Source organism: Lathyrus oleraceus, chromosome 4, assembly GCF_024323335.1.
Source record: "Lathyrus oleraceus cultivar Zhongwan6 chromosome 4, CAAS_Psat_ZW6_1.0, whole genome shotgun sequence".
Lineage (NCBI taxonomy): Eukaryota > Viridiplantae > Streptophyta > Magnoliopsida > Fabales > Fabaceae > Lathyrus > Lathyrus oleraceus.
Window position 1 is genome coordinate 149,646,896 of NC_066582.1, and position 18,537 is coordinate 149,665,432.

At 35.6% G+C, this 18,537-nt stretch overlaps 2 long non-coding RNA genes across 2 annotated transcripts; one reads left to right on the forward strand and one right to left on the reverse strand.

Moving 5' to 3' along the window:
* Nucleotides 1-619: 619 nt before the first annotated feature.
* Nucleotides 620-2,778, reverse strand: LOC127074214 (uncharacterized). Its single transcript, XR_007785947.1, has 2 exons — nt 2,423-2,778; nt 620-919 (listed from the first exon to the last, which is right to left on the reverse strand). It is a non-coding gene; the product is annotated as an uncharacterized LOC127074214 (long non-coding RNA).
* Nucleotides 2,779-16,217: 13,439 nt separating this feature from the next.
* Nucleotides 16,218-17,743, forward strand: LOC127074215 (uncharacterized). The gene is made up of 2 exons (XR_007785948.1): nt 16,218-16,655; nt 17,438-17,743. It is a non-coding gene; the product is annotated as an uncharacterized LOC127074215 (long non-coding RNA).
* Nucleotides 17,744-18,537: the final 794 nt, after the last annotated feature.

The window sequence follows — 18,537 nt, forward strand, 5'->3', positions numbered from 1 at the left end:
TTTGAGCTTTTGAAGGTTATGCCCACGAACCTTTATTGTCATACCCCAAAATTTGCCCTTTTTTTTTACTTTTCATCTGATCCATGACTCATTTCATCTACATGCTAATATTCCTTAATCATCCATCATAAGATGTTCATTCATAATTGCATACATATGTTTGATTCAAAACTTCTTATTATTTATGACACAAAGATTGGATTCTTGACAATTGACTTGGCAAGTCGCATGGTCTAGGGTTTTACTCCATGGCATATATGGGGATCAAACATTTGGTATTGTATTATATTGACCCGAGTTGTTCATCTCTTGAAACCCTAATCCTTGGTACGATCTTTGGTTATGATTGGATTGCATCATAAAATAGTTGATTTTGAAGGTCATTCTTAATTTGACTTTTGGCGACCATGTTCATATGAAGTCCTACTTAGTGATTACTATTTACCATTGTTTGATTCTTGGCATGGTTTTTAGTCAAGGGGCTAAGATCAAGAGGAAGTCATTCAAGGAAATTCAAATCAAAGATTCATTCAAGTTTATATTCAAGGCAAATTCAAAGATTTCAAATTCAAATTATGGAGGGAAAAACTTGATTACTTGAAGCATAAGTTAAAATTCATTTAAAAAAAGAAGCCATTTACATTACATAAACATCAAATCATATTACACAGAGAGTCTAAATTAAAACTACACAAAAAAACCTAAGTTTGACCTACAGTTGACTAGTCAACTATTGACTTTTTGGTCAAACAGTTGACCAAAGTTAACTTAACCCTGAATTTGACTCTAAACCTAATTCCACTTCAACTTCACTTTAATTTTCTCTCTTCCATCTTCTCAAATTGCTTCATACGCAAGCTTTCTTCATGGCCAAGTAATCCATGATATGCCATATTTCTTCATGGCATGATGATGTCATCTTCAAAGCCAAGCCATGACCATAAAAATCAGCCCCACAACACCACGCCATACAATACATAGTTAGAACCCATACACAAGCCATGTATAGACATATATTAACACATAACCAACAACACTTATCCCAACTCATTAATATAACATTCAAACCATACTTCAATGCCCCACATGACATGACCTATGCACATAGCTACAAGGAGAGCCGAGATAACATACACATACAAACCATGAGTCCAAAAATTCAAATCATAAGAATTTCAAACCAACAACGACTAACTTTCACTTAGCTAATTCATTCACATTTCATTACAATTTACACTAACCAATCTTTAATGAACTAACTATAACTAATTTTCAACATCAAACCAATTGGCAGCATATATCATAACATAACTAGCATCACAATTTAGCACAACAATAACAACATAACCTATCTCAATTCAAATTCCACATCTAACAAGCATAACAGTTCCAATTAACTAACTTCAACTCTACAACTAACATACTTCCCTCTTCCACTAACTTCAATTTAAGTTCTATTCATTAACATGATTAAACACCAAAATAATCTGACTAACTATATCTAAACTAACAGTTACAACCCTCTAATTATAACAAACCAAACCTCATAACTTCACCAGTTGAAACTCACTTTACTAACACCTTCCATACTGATTGTGCTACACATCCTTCAGAGACATTCGGATTTTAAAACACAAGCACTAACAACCGTTCAATTTCTTTCCATTCTCATTATAAAAAAATTCTAACTGTTATTAATTCCTAACTCCATTATTAACTAACTTTCTTCAATTCACTCTAACATCTCACAACCCTAACTTCACTAACTAATTCCCTCTAACAAACTAACTAACCTAATTCAGATTCACGTTAACACTAACTATCCATTAACATAACTTCTCATAGCACAACTATAACTAACTGATTCATATTCATCCATATCACCAATTATAACTGAACTTAACACTAATAGAAAATCAACACTAACTGAACAAAACTAACACTCAATTCAAACTCAACACACCTAACTATTTTTCACTTAACTAACAACTCACACTAACATAACGAACAAAATTTTAACTCTATTAGCATCCATAACAAACTTCCTCTATAATTCAACAAACTTTCTAACAGATACCTTAACTTGTAACCACCCCTACACAAGAATTACCCAGAGCAATTAGGGGTTCAATCCCTATAAATCCCCTCACTTTCCTTCATTCATTGATATCAAAAATCAGAATCACTCACTGAAAATCATAACTTCAAGCACACTGAAAATTTTCTAGAATTCTCTAAATTCTCTCTATTTTTTCTCTCTATCACTCTACTCTCTCTGAGTTTGTAACTCGACCTCTACTCCCTCACTCTGTTAACAATAACAATAACACAGAGCGACACAATATACACCTACATACTAAGATTTTTGGAGAAGAAGAAGAAGAGATTTCCGTGAAGAAGAAGAGGAATCTGAATTACTTACCTCTAAAGAGAATCCTTTGGGATTCTAGTTTCATTTTCATCTTCTTCATTCCAACAACCTTCAATACTAGCCTTGTTCAATATGAACCAAACCCCTAAGGTTTGAGTTCAGATTGACGCTTCTTCCCAATTTAATTTTGATTTTCTCTTAGTTAGGGTTCTTACCATTTATGATTCAATTGGGGAATTTAATTAGGTTTTGGACGAAATTAATGAGGGTTTTAGGGATATTGTATTGAAAGGAGTGGAATGGGGGTGAAATTTGTTTGTTTGGACAACTATGTCGCCTCCGGCACGGAGGAGCGGTAGCAACGATGAAAACTTTTTGTTTTATTTTAAAAGAGACAAAGACTTGAAATGAAGTGGATGAGATGAAAATGAATTGAATTGATTCTGATTACTCTTCACTTTCCTTTGGAAACACTTTGGGCTTCAGAACTAAGCCTTGGCCCAAACGATCTGTTACATGCGCGCTCCAGTCCAATGCACCCCTTTCTGTTTGCTACCTTGACAAACACTTTGGGCTTTCTGATTCAAGCCCACACTGCATTGCACCCACACACCAGTGTTTACACACTACACCCTTTGCCTCTAATTTTCTTTTTCTTTTTTTTTATCATTTATTTTTTTTGTTATTTTTAACACCTTTTTTTTTAATTTTTAATCCATTTAATGCATGTTAGTTAGATCTTTTTAATACATTTTCACATTTTATTTTTGATATGAAAACACACTTAGAAAATTCATGATTATACTCAGGATTTAGTTAAGTTTTAGTTGGTTTTTTATTAATCCATTTTCTTATTTGAAAATAAACAAAGATAATACACACTAGATTCTAATTAGCAATAATAATTAGTTTAGAATTGATTTTTTTAAATTTGAATCTTAATATACTTGTTAACATTAGGTTTTCTTTCGCACTTAATTTGTTAATTTTAATGATATAGTAGATCTTTTGAAATTAATATGCGTGATAACATTTTAGTTTCTTTAGGATTCTAGTCCTTGATCAAAATCCATGTGCTTTCATATCTTGATCACATCCTTGATACATTGATTGATCAAAGTCATTTATGATCAATTAATCACTTTAAATTTATCTGATTCCCCTATCCAATCAAGTGATCATAAGTCCCTTGATCACTTGATAGGATTAGATCTCTGCACTTGTATCACACTGGATCCCAAGTCAAACACAAGCTCAAGACATCATCATGCAAGACTTTAAAGACTCTAGACATTCAAGCACAATAAAAATATTCATCTTCAACACTTGTTAGTTATGATCTGAGTTGTGCGCCATGAGCCTTAAACAATTGAGAAGAATGAGATGGATTATTCATATCCTTGTTTTGAGTATCTTTGGTTATATGGCGTAGGCCCCAATTATTTAAAGTATTCACCTCCATTCATAGACTTCAGTGTAATTCAAATCGAATAACTTTCAAGTCTTCTTCCCCAGAGAAAACACTGCAACAATTAACATTCATTACACTTGTCTCTTAGACTTCTCTTTGGACCAAACATAAACTCTCTTTGACATTCATACTTTCTTTGGGTTAATCATCTCATGGTTAAACACCCATCTCTGAACCAATTTTCATGCATTGCCATGTGGTGTTTCATGCTCTGGCAAACTTTCATGCATTTCCCTATGGAGCTTCATTCTCTAGAAAACCTTCATGTATTTCCCTATGGAGCTTCATGCTCTGGAAAAATTTCATGCATTTCCCTGTGGAGCTTCATGCTCTGGCAACCTTCATGCATTGCCATGTGAAGCTTCTTGCTCTAGAAACTCTCATGCATTTCCCTGTGGAGCTTTATTCTCTAGAAACCTTCATGCACTGCCTTATGGAGCTTCATGCTCTAGCAAACTTCATGCATTTCCCTGTGGAGCTTCATGCTCTAGCAACCCTCATGTATTTCCCTTTGGAGCTCTATGCTCTGGCAACTCCCTTTCTTGTAGGTCTTGATCTCCTGAATCTAGGAAAAATTATACAACTCTGTATCAGCCACACCATCTATTGGTTAATGCCACACCATCTATTGGTTAATGCCACACACTCTTTGGTTCAGATACACCTACCTATGGAATCAAACAACACACTTCTGGTCCAAACAATACTTTCACACCGATTTCATCATTTCAAACAACTCTTTTACACTTCAAGAAGTTTCTTTTTCTATTCAATAAACTCTTACTTTTCTTTTATCATACAAACCTCATTCAAAGCAATTCTTTTCTTTTCATAAAAGAACTATTATAATCTGTTCATTAGCAGTCAGACTAAAAGCTTAGAACATCCAAACAAGGATCAGAATCAACTAACATTTTCACACTTCTAGGATACAATTATAATTGTTCCCTAAAATCAACCAACACATCTGTAGTTTTTTTACCATAAACTACGGAGCTCTGATTTTTTCATTGCACTATGAGAATATGTAGGCACGAGGGTTCGAATCCTTGGGTCTATGACTCTAGGGACCTTTTAGGAACCTCCTTCTTTGAATAATAGTACCTACTTGTGAGGGGATATTGGGCTTTTACGAGAAACCAAGACCATACATACCATTTTATCATGTATACGTCGGACATTTGAACATACATCGAGAAGTATAAACATGTTATCTAGACTATTATGAACTTGTGAATCAATGGATATTGCAGTCTTTTTCTTTGCATGTTTGGGCGTTTCTTTATTTATTTGCTTACCTGTATTTAATTTATTGCATCTTTATTGTTGTATATGTTGGATATTTTTTATATTCTCTATTATGGGTTGGGCTTTGTGATTTGAGAGAGGCTCCGAGCTTGAGTATAAAAACAGGATAGAATCGTGGATAGTCGTGTTGACCTGTGTTTCCGGCGTTGGGTCGGCACAAGACCTACACCCAAACTAGATTCACTTTGAAGTACCATTGTCATACAAGAATTGGATATGACAAGGTATTTTCATTTAGATCCATAACTCTGGGAGACCATTTAGGGATCACCTTTGAAGACTAGTATCTACCCATGAGGGGATATCAGATTTTTTGCAGGAATCCATAAACTTTACATTCCTCAAAAATCATAAATACGTCAAACTTTTGAACCTACATTGAGAATCATATGCAGAATATCCAGAGCATGTTGAACCTTTAACCTATATTTTTGCATACCATTATTGCATCATCGTGTATGTAACGAACGTTTGAACCTAAACTATTGCATTATCCAACCTTTGAATCAATGGATGTTGCATACTTATTTGCATTCCATCCATATGGAAACAACATATGCATACATTCATGCATTCACATTTCATGAATACAATCTAGAAAAAGTTCACCTTTTCCCTTCCTCATCCAGAAGACGACGATTCCCCGATGCTGATCACCAAAGAATCATGGAACATGTTGAGCATGAGAACCAAATATGCAAGGAAAGCTTGGAACACCCCGAAGGAAAGGTTGACATGATCTTTGAACTATTCTTGGACGGTATCATAATGGAATCCTTATACCGAGTTGTGATTGGTGAACAAACTGAGAATGGACTAAATATGGGCAAAACCCTGAATGCAACTGCAAGCAGTCTTTCGGTTTATCCCCAAGAGCAATACCTCCTACTGAATCAGAACCCCACTCAAGGAAACTAGAAACAGAAGCAGAAGCAAAACAACCATTGGAACAACGATCAAGAGAGGATACATACCCGCTTTGATCAAACTCCAATCTCTTATACGCATCTATTGCCTATTGTGATTCCTGTTGGGGAAATTGTGCCCAAAGAGATCGAGCTTGCCACGGTTTCCCCACCTTCCTAAGCATAATTCTAATGCCACGTGCGCGTACCATGGTGGATACTTGGGGCATAATACAAAAATATATGTTGCCTTCAAGACCAAAGTTCAAGTGCTCCTTGATCAGAAGTTGCTATGCTTTACAGTGAAGCGTTGCCAGAACTCCATCCCAGTAATTGCTGAAGCACCTGCTGAAACTGAAAATGAGTATAGGGGACCTCTCATTCATGTGCAGATTCCTCTAGTTACTCAACCTACGATGCAATACCCCTATCAAGGTCTTCATTCTTCAAACTCTAGAATGCCTTCTGCCTACCCTGGGGAAACTTATGCTAATGTTGCACCTCAACATGTTCATCATGGGGCACTCTGTACTTCTTATTTTCATCTTGGGGTCTAATATGCTCGAGCTTTCAATCCAGGGGTGAAATTTGCTAATCCTGCTCAATATCAGCAACCTCCACACCAAGCACCAAATGAATATCATCAGCCTCATCAGGCTCAGATTCCGCAAAATCAGCAAGCCAAGGCTAAGAATGTCAGAATCAGCGCAATCCCAGAATAATCTGGAATAAAGGATTGCTCCTCGGGACCCAATTCCTCTGACATACAATCAAATTCTTCCATATCTAATTCATAGCTCACTGGTGGTTCCCAATCATTGAAGCCTCCACCGTAACCATTCCCACCTCAGTAACAATCCCAATGAGCAATGTGGATATCATGTTGGGTCGGCAGGACACTCGACCGAGGACTGTAATGCTTTCAAAGTTAAAGTACAACAACGGATTGATAAGAAGTACTTAATTCTACAAGGAGGGAACCTGTTGGTTAACGTAAATCCCTTGTCCGAGTGAGTGCCAAGACTAGAAAAGTCTCCCTTGAAACAATCAATCAAGTTTGAGAGCGCCTCCTTAACACTGGCGATCATTATGTCATTCTATCATTTTCATTTGTAATCTTTTTTATTTGTTAAGTGATATTCACCTATAAAACTCGTTTATTTTCAAATGATAATAATAATGAAACGAATATGCATGTTTTGAATCAATCAAATCCTGTTCACGCATATTTTATCTATCAATATCAAACTCTTGTTTAAGCAAAAATTAAAAGGAGAATGATGAAATCAAAATACACGAGCCTATTGGTTGTATGCTCTTGAATAAAAAATTTATGCCGATGTAAGGCATTGTTTCAATTCCCAAACACTGGAGGTATAAGAAAGATAATCCCTAGACGACCTTTGAGCCTAGTCGCACGAGTTTCTTTTTTATACGAAAAAATCCTGAATCTTTAGGGGCAGGATAGTCTTCAGTTATTTTGACCATGCGTTTAAATTTTAAAACGGGAGTATCTCATCTGAGGATCAACCATATCTAATCCCTCACGTGAGGTCCAAAATCAGAAATCTACAATGGTTGTCCCTCACCAAGAAAAGGAACGAGGCAAACGAACAAATCAAACGAACAAATGTCGCATGATTTGTTCCATTATGAAAAAAAACTTAGAAATTCAAAAAGCAAGAAAAATAAGAAAATCCCCCTAAGTCGAAAACTTAAAAACAAGTGACTTAGGCAATAATTAGGGCATCACGGTGGACTTCAAACTCGAAAAATCAGTCCATAAAAAATTAGGGAAAGTAAAAACGAAAAGAAAATGAAAGGATTAGAAGAAAAATCTTCAGCAAGAACAAATTCGTGTGGTTACAAGTAAAAAACATAAAAGGTGGGTGATTTCCACTCCAAAAACCTCATAGGTTCCTTAACCATCGTCTGTTTTGAACTATTTAAACATAGGACTGTAGAGCATCAAAGATAATGGGTGGGTTAAAATAATATTTTGAGCCATAAATCCTTTTATCATGAAACTGTGACCATGCATCATCATAACATTAGCATGACCATTCATTTGGTCATCGATTTAAAAGCACGACCAAATTCTTTGGTTTGAACACACGAATTCAAGATAAAGCGTCATCAAAATCAGTTCACTTTGTTTCACTTTTTAACTAAACAAAGCATCATAAGAGATGGTACTTGTTAGTTCCATTGTTCATGTAGGTGATCATGCCCCAATTCAAGACAAAAGAAATGGTCATTATGGTCAAGAAAGATGCGAGTGTGGTTCATTGATTCAAGAGTGGTTCATGTGTTTATTTCCATGCCATTTCATCTAATCTTTAAGTCATCCTCAAGATAATTCAATCTTTAATCATATTTTCTTTAAAGTATGCCCATTTCATCATTATTTTGGCTTGGGATGCAAGGAAACTTCAAGTTTGTACAAGTTGGCACAAGTGTGATTGACCTAATTTGCAAGTATGGCTCACTTTTGGTCCAAACCCCATAACTTCTTAAATTTTCAACCAATTTACAAGCTTCTTTGAGCAAAATGTTCCTAAGGAATTCCTCTAAAACTTTGGTTCAACGATCAAGCATCAATTCAACCTCTAAGGACCTTAATTTGGGAAGGGGCTAAGTTTCCAAAATGGGCCAAAACCTTGTCCTGCCCCCACTTGGCAGCCATGCCATTTTTATCTCAAGTATCCTTTTACATTTTATTAAGCTTATGTCAAAGATCATTTGGCCCAAGTGTGGCTCAAAATGCACTAGGGAATTAAAAGTTATGATGTCATAAACTTAGGGCCTTAAGATGCCCAAAATGTGCCAAGACTGCTTGATCAAATGCCTGAACTATAAAGCATGTCACGACCTTAACTTTCAACAGTTGCCATTTTTACCTCAGACCTCTTTTTTGGTTAGTTCTTTTTGCATTCAATTCATGGCAATAAAGTGAACAAGAGGCACAAAGAAAATCACAAAATGCACGAGTGAATTAAATTGGGCCTAGCTTCAAACATGGCATGTTGGAAATTATTTTTCCCAATGCCGGGAATTTATAATTATAAGACATTTTGTATCTTGGGACCACTTCCACATGTGCAACTTGTTTCTGATGCTAAAACGTGTGCAAACGAACATAAAACGACCAAGTTTCATCATCAAATCACACATTCCATGCTTCATCTCACACGAGCACCATTTTCCAAAATGTCAACCCAAATTCACATGCATTCATATTTGTTTGGCATGTGTGAGCTTCCATCTTCATTTCCTATAAATAGATGATCATTTTTACTTGATTTGCAAGCTTGAATAGCCATAAAAACCCTGTTTTACTTGAACCCGATATTGCTCTAAAACCAGTTTATGGTTTCTTTAATTCAAGCTCTTTCAACCTCAAAACTTTGCCCATAAAGCTTCATCGGCATCCTCTGAAGCTAATTGCATAATCACTTTGGCTTGAAACCTCTTGCATCAGCTCCCTATTTCTACCATTATTGACCATCGAAACTCCAACTAGAAAAGTAGCTACGAGTTAAATCTTTAAGCAAACAAGTTTCCACTCTCTTCGTATTGCTCCACTGATCAAAAGTTGTCTCCTACCATTAATTTATCTTTCATATTAGTCATTTAATTTTACTTTGAACACCTAGGGTTCATCATGTTCTTAAAAAAATCCCCCCTGCTCAAAGCCAATCAATGACTCTAAGGAAGGGAGACATGAACGATAATGTGTTGAGAAGCTAACTCCATGCTTGGGTTTTGCTAAAAACACAAGTTCATGATTTATAGAAATCGAATCCAAGGTTGAAGATGAAGTTGGTTATGCGTGCGTGTTGTTGCCAAATTCAAACTCTGACCAATCACAGTTAGCCAACACATTTTTTCAAATTCTTTTGACCGTTGGCGCACTGTTCTATTTTATTTTCTTAATTTTATTTCCAAACTAATTTCTCTCTCATTTTTATAAAATTTTGATCCAAATTTTTTACACAGTGTTTAAAAATATTTTGCATCACGTACTTTTTTTTCATAATTTTTAAAATCAGTTTTGCATTTATTAATATTTTTAGTTCATTTTCATTGTAATTTCCTTTTCCAAATTATTTTTCAATCACTTTAAAACCTTTTTGAATCCAACTTTTGAGACATATTCATGTGCAATATTTGGGACTTTGTGTAATTTTTTCAGCCATTTATTCTTTGTTTTGCTTATGGTTTGGGATTTTCCTTTTAATTTCCCTTTTTAATCAAGTTTAAATCATTTTATTTCATTTTAAATTATTTTTTAATTCAAATTTTGACTTTGTTTGACTTTGGCTACTTGGTTGATCAAATCTTCAGTATTTCAAATCATTCATAGATGGTCCATTGGTTGATTCAATCTTCTCTGATTCAATATATTGATAGATGACCATTTTACCATATTTTAGACACTTTGAGTTAGTGAGTGATAGATCATCCCTTGGTGTAGCATATGTTTGAGTCCTTTGACTTGTTGATAGATGGCCCATTATGTTGACTTGAATTTGCTTTCTAACATCCCTCTAACACTTTACATCCTTGCAACTTACCTTATTTCATTTACTTAATGCAATTTATTCTTATGCCTCATTCATCATCTCACTTCATACATTGTTCATCTTGTCTTATTCATCTTATGCTTCTTATCTTGCATTTGGTTTGGTTAACAATCTCAATGAATCAAAACATGATAAAATGGATAGGCTTGATCCTTAAGACCCATGTTTGAATTGGAGTGATGATGCACACTTTTTGACTTTGGAATTAGGACATAGACATATGCTTGATCTACTATAACCTTAGACTCATTGAACTTGGCCCTTTTGACTTTGTCCTATTGTTGAATTATTGACTTTTTGAACTTATGTTCTTATGACCTTGTTATCTTGTTCATTATTTATTGCCTCTGCTTATTACATTCATCTGGTTAGGTTAGCACACACTAACACACACATAGATTTCTCTTAGGCTACCTAACAATGAGACTTAAGCTCAGTACACTTTCACCCATATGGCTTTCTCATGGGCTACTTAATAATGAGACCCTAGACTAGTATTTGTATGATCATGGATTATTGTTTTATCCATCTCATTCGCTTTGATTTAGCTTGATCAAATTACATTGGATAAACTATATCATTTGACTTTACACATTTCCTTTGTCTTTATCAAGTGACCATAAGTCTCTTAGTCACTTGATGAGACTTGTCTCTGCTGCTTTGGATCTCATCATCTCAACAAGTACAAGATCTCAAGTAACAGTCCAGGCATCAATCATCGACATCATCCCCACATAGCATACCTGAGGACTTGTTTTAACAACTTGTTAGACATTGACAAGGATTGCATGCCATGAGCCTTAAGCAATAGGTAAGGGGTGAGAGGGAGCATTCTTATCCTCATTCTGAATATTTTGGGTACGGGACGGATGACCCAGTTGCTCAGAATATTCATCTTTATTCATATATTTCAGTGCAATTCAAGTCAATTCATTTTCAAGTCTGCAACTCTCCCTGTGACCCTCTTTCCTTTCTTGGTTTAAACACCATAGTTCAAGTTCACATCTTCATGGTTATATAACTTTGTATTTATTTTCTTGGGTTGACACCTTCAGCGGTTATACACCCCTATCTTGGTTTTGACACCATTCCCTTACCATGTTAGTACAAGTTGCTTTGGTAAGATCCTTATCATGTCAGTCCTAGTGCTTTGACAAGTTCCTGCTTTCTCCCTTACCGTGTTAGTCCCAGTGCTCTGGTAAGATCCTTGTCATATCAGTCCCAGTGATTTGACAAGTTCCCACTTTATTTTTCTCTTTGGTTTAAACACACAACTTGGATGGACACCTTCAAGGTTATACACCTCCTTTCTTGGTTTTGACACCAAATTCAGGTTGACACCTTCATGGTTATATAACTTTGTCTTTCTTTTCCTGGGTTGACACCTTCAGTGATTATACACCCCTGTCTTGGTTTTGACACCATTCCCTTACCATGTCATTCCCAATGCTTTGGTAAGATCCTTGTCATGTCATTCCCAGTGCTTTGACAAGTTCCTATTTTTCCCCTTACCATGTTAATCCAAGTGCTTTGGTAAGATCCTTGTCATATCAGTCTCAATGCTTTGACAAGTTCCTGCTTTCTTTTTCTCTTTGATTTAAACACCACAACTTGGGTTGACAACTTCATGGGGATACACCTCCTTTCTTGGTTTTGACACCATTTCTCTATTTACTTTTTTGCCTTGGTTTAAACACCATTTCAGTCAGTTTCAAGCCTTCCTTTTGGTTTAAATACCACCTTAAATCATCTCTTTCTTTCAGTCTTAGTCCTCCGAGCTACAGAGATATGACTTCCTAATTGCACTATGATGATACATAGGCATGACGATGTGAATCCTTAGCGAGCATTCTTCTTTATTTTCCCCCTTTCTCTCTCTGGTTTCAAGAACTACGAGGCTCTGACTTTCTCTTTTCACTATGATCATACATATACATGAGGGCCCCAATCCTCCTCGAGCACTCTCTTTGTAACCCATTTTTCTGTTTTGCAGGTACATGAATATAGCATCACCCATCCAAGCAAGAGCAATAAAAACGGTTCCCATGGAGTACCATGGATGTGAGTGGTGATAATACCTTCCCCTTGTATAACTAATTTCCTTACCCATTTCTACATTCACGTTGTGTTTTATCGATATTTTCACTTCCCTCTTCTGGGATAAATAAAGTTCAATGGCGACTCTGTTGTATGTTCAATTACACAACATGTTCGGGTATATTAACCGTCTAGCTTCAACTACCTTTAGGATACTATATTTCAACATTTTACGTTCCTTTGAGATACTTCATAATTTGTTTCATGGAGGCAAGATGAGATTCCTTCGGATTTGCTTGAAGACGGGCACAAAGATAAACACTAAACATAATGTCAGGACGAATTTCCATCAAATGAAATAAAGAGCCAATGATACCTCAATATTTTGTTATGTCAATTAAAATACCATATTAATCTTGATCTACATATGTTCTGGAACCCATTGGAGTAACTATTTCTTTGCAATTGTCCATATGAAACCTTTTTAACAATTCTTTGCAATACTTGAATTGATTGATGAAGATTCCATTATTTAATTGCTTAATCTTTAGTCCAAGAAAATAATTTATTTTACGCATCATGCACATCTCGAATTCTCCTTTCATCATCAATTAAAATTCTTCACATAGGTATTTGTTTATTGATCCGAATATTATGTGGTCAACATAAATTTGAACCAATAAAGTATGATTTTTTATTTTCTTAATAAACAAAGTATTATCAACTTTACCTTTTTCAAAATCTCTTTCATGAAGAAAGCTGCTAAGCCTATCATACCAAGCCCTTGGTGCTTGCTTCAAGCCATAAAGAGCCTTTTTCAACTTGTAGACATGTGAAGGATTCATGAAGTCTTAAAAACCAGGAGTTGGTTTGACATAGACTTCCTCATTGATGTATCCATTTAAGAAGGCATTCTTGACATCCATTTTGAATAACTGAAAATTTAATGAACTAGCATAAGAAAGTAATAAACGAATAACTTCTAGCCGTGAAACCAAAGTGAATGTTTCTTCAAAGTCGATTCCTTCTTCTTGATGATATCCTTGAGCCACTAATCTTGCTTTGTTTTGAACACTTATACCACTCTCATCAAGTTTGTTCTTAAACACCCATTTCGTACTGTCGCACTGGGAAAAATACAGAGTTGCCACCGAATTTTATTTATTCGAAAGAAAGGGAAAATAGCGATAAGACCCCAAATGAGAATGGTATCGCAACCAAGAGCGGGTTCGGAAGTCTGTTATGCAAGGGGAAGGTATTAGCACCCATCACATCCATGGTACTCCATGGGAACCAGTTGCTTGTATTAATGCATATGGATGTCGTTTCTATTTATGTTGCTTGCTATTGATGAATGAGACGAATGAGAATAAGATGGGGAGATAATAGGTTTTAAATTAGTGTGCTCGCCAAGGATTTGGACCCTTGTGCCTACGTATCCTCATACGCGCAATAAGGAAATCAGAGGTCCGTAGTTCCGCTCATAAATGGAGTATGTGCTGGGTTATTTTTACTGAACAGTATGGATGTTCGCATGCTACTGCTCACTTGCTTGTATCCTCGAGCATGGGAGCTAGAAGTACTTGTTTGTTTGCGGTAAAGTGGATCTGCTTGGATCACACTCTAGCAGTTAAGAATTTCTTTCCCACACATGGAGGCTTAAGCTTCATTCACGGTAGAACGGAAGTAACATGTCCTTTTTGAAAGGTTTAAAGAGTACACTGAGGCAAAAGTTGCTTTGATTTGTTGGGGTCGATTTTAATACAGGGATAAGCATCAAACCCTTGGCTAGATACAGTGAATAGTCCAAGAACTCGGTAGTTGAGAGTACAATGTTATCCTAACCACTCTTTTTCATCCAAAAGAGATTTGAATTATGAAAAAGGTTTGGCAAGTCTTATCATTGGAACTTATAGGAGACAAGTATTTGACCCTTGACTAAGTACGACCAATAATCAAAATACTTGGGAGTCAAGAGGATAATGGTATCCTAACTACCCTTTTCTCCATCATAGAACCTAGATCTAACTTGTTTGAATCATTAGTAGTTTTAAGGGGGAAGTCAAGTGTCGGGTCCTCAAGCTAGGTACGGACGATAACCTAAGTACTTGAATGTTGTGTACAAGCACGTACGACCCATTTTTGCATTTCGTTTGTTATGAAAAGGTTTTGAAAAAGGTACTTGATGTCAGATCAAGTGTTTGTGTGTATTGTGAAAGAGGTGTGAATAAAGGAGGAGAGAGATTTAATGAGATTGGGAAGAGAATGGAGAAGAGAATGGAGAATAGATGTGGATCATGGAATGGATGGGAGATACTTGATGTTGGATCAAGCACTCACATTTCTATGGTGTGAGTTTGATTTGGAAAACACTTGACGTTGAATCAAGTATGCCTTTTGTTTCTTTTGAAATGCTTTATTTTATTTTATTTTATTTTATCTTTTTAGTTAGCATGCATGATGAACTAATAAAAGAAATAAACCTAGACTATTACACTTTCATGGGGGTGGAGGGACATGTGACCCACAATTTGGGGATGGAATCATACAACATAAGTGGGAAATGGAAATGGATTATACAAAATACAAACCATGTACCATGCCTAAAATATACAAGTGGCACGATACTCACACACAAGACAAGTTAATTGAATGGATTATAAGCATTGAATATTTGGATCCAATCTTGAATCTCGAAGGCACATGTGGACACAAACAAGCAAATGGGGTTAGTATGAGATCAAGTCAAATGAGAGTGATGCAAAAAATGTAAGAATATTCAAAGATCTAACTCAATTTAAATGGCAATGGATTAATCGTGGACAGATAAACAAAGACTAATCATGTGATCATGGCAAATGAAATAGGCGTACACAAGGCGTATGTTACCTAAATTGAAATGGGATTTTCAATTTATTCAATATGATCACAAACCAAATGAATCGATTAAATGGACAATTAAAGTGAATATTAATTCTAAAGATCAAAATCTACCTAAACATGAATTAGGGAACAAATAAAAGAAATGGGAAATTAACAATCCCAATCACAACTTGAATATAATCTACATGAACATGTTAATCACACTGCAATATACAAATTGAAATGGAAAATTAACCTAATGGACGATTCATAATAAAATCTACAATTAACCATGTTAATCAAAACATGAATAAAATGAAAACAATATCAACAAAACCCTAATGGCCTATTATGTAAAAGCATGGCAAGATTAACAACGGAGTTAATTTCTAAAATCAATCAAGGTCAAAATCTACATGATGATTAAACTAATTTTTAACCTAATTAGAATCACATTAACTTATAACTATACCTAATTGATTAAAAAGCTATGTTAACCCCTAATTAACAAAATCCTAAATCTAATGACAATCATAATTAACAAATAAAAACAAAAGTATCCTAATTTTCATCCTAACCTAAAATTAATGACCATGATAATCCAAGAAAGTAAGAAGTAATAATAAATTAACTAATATTAATAAATGATTAAGGAAGAAAAACTAGTGATCATGGGCCATGGGTGAAAAATGGATGGGGGTATTAATTGGAGCAACCAGAGACTTGCTCGCTTGGGCCAAAGGCCCAAGTCTCACTAAAGTCCAAGAATCCGTCCTTATGAACACAAAAGCCAAAAACCAAAGTCCAATGTCATTCAGGATAATGCCTCTTTCACCATGCCGGAATGATACACGGAGGAGACAAGAATGACGCTCCTCAGAATGGAATCGCTATAACTCCACGAAATCGTTTTCTCCGAGTTTCAAACAAGAGATCAAAGGGAAAATCAAAATGGAGCGCTCTGAATTCCTCCTCACAACGAATCATCATAGAAATCAAAGTCGTCAGAAGATAATTCTTGCGTGCAGGATCAAGGATGAACGTGTCATGAATGAAATCGACTCTTCAGAGTAAAAGACTTACAAGAATGGTTTTCTCCGAAGCGATTATTCTAGGTTATAATTTATCTTCTTTTCGTCTTCACTTTTCTTCTCTTTATGCGTGTGCTAATCCAGTTTTATCTTCTCTTTCCATTACATCGTTATGATTTTGTTTGCTTCTTCTTATTCCGTTTTATGATTGAGGGTTGCGTGATGTGTGGGAGAATGAAGGTGAGGGTGGGGTTCAGGGTGAAGCCATTCTTAAGGGTGGTGAAAGTGTTGTTGAAAGTGAGGGTGTTACAGAGTGAGGTTTTGGGCTCCATTTGGATGAAGGTATTGAGGAAGGTTTTTAGAATTTCTGTTATGTTTGAGGGTGGTCTTGGAAGTTGGTTAATTGTTTGATTGATTTCTGTTTTTGGAAGGATTGTTGTAGGGTTCTGGTGTATGTGGGGGTTCAGAACTGAGGGCTCGATGTTGAGGTTCAAAGTGTTTTGAAAGGTTTTTGAGGGGTTGAGAGGTTAGTTACATTGAGGATTCGGTTCAGGAGTGAAAAGGTGAAAAACCAGCGTTGTTGTAATGAAACTCAGGTTCGGAAAAAAATGGTTTCCGGGTGAGGTTAGAAAGTGTTAGGGAGGGTTTGTTCTCTTTAGTTGTTATTCACTTAGGAAGTTTGTTTTACAAAATTGGTTATGAGTTGGTGAGAAGGATCTCGTTATGTTAGTTTTGTTAGGAGTGTAGTTATGGTAGTTAGAAATTTGTTGTGAAATTCTGTTGGAAGTTAAGAAGTTAGGAATTTGTGAGGTTGGTTAGAAGTTTAGTTTTAATTCTATTACATTATGTTTTTGGATGGTTGTTAGGTTATTATCATTAGAATGGTATGGCATTGCTATTCGAAGACAACACGATGGATGGAGATGGCAAGAAGGAGAACTTGAAGATTTGAGGGAAATAGGTCAATGGTTAATATTCAATGGTTAATAGGTTTCATGTTATGTATCTTCTCATTGTGTAACCTGAATGTGGTTTGGATTCAATCTTGGAATTGTAACTTGTAGGCTTTATGATGTATAGACTATTTTTGGATCATATTGTAAGCTTGGAAAGTTGCGATTGTTGTAACATAATTTTATGGTTTATGGAAATGGGTAGTTTGAAATTGGATTGGTCTATGATGTATGTAGGTATTGAATTGGTTTATAATGTGTAAGTCTAAGACCCAAATTTTGACCCTAAGATCCCTCATGTTATCTCATCATATGCATTGGCTTTCAGATCACACCTTGGCATCCTCCTTACCCCTTATTCATTGGGTTTGCATTGGGAGAGATCACCAAGCACATTTGATTGTATCATACTTTGTTTTTCTTTGTTTACTAACCAAAATACCAAAATATGTCAATGTATTGCTTTGTTCCTTTTGTAGGTAGTGTGTGTGTCCACCTATGGCTCATCAAGCTCACAACTAGGGTTTGAGACCCTCAGTAAAAGGAGTTTGAAGCTTGTTTTCCTTGGAAGCCCTCAGTACATCATATATGGATCCCCATTATCTTCATTTATCATTTTGATCAAGAATTCATCAAGAGTTTGAAGCTTGTTTTCCTTGGAAGCCCTAATTCATCTAGGTATCTTGTGTGACTTCCTCAGTAAGTTTCTTCAACATTTGATCAAATATATCAAGGTATACTTCATCATACATCATATTATACATATATGATCCTCCATGAGTCCCAAATATCTAGAGAAATTCAATTTTTCCAGATGGTTCAAAGAGGTTAACTAGAGAGAGTCAACTGGTCAAAACTGGGGTTCCCTAGACCCTATCTCCTACTAAATTTGTCATATGAAAATGATTCCAAGAGAAACGTTACTCCTTATGACATTCCTAACAACTTTAATGTTTACATCAAGAGATAGTTTGCTTTGAAAGTCATTTTTTATTGTGAAACATTATAGGTCA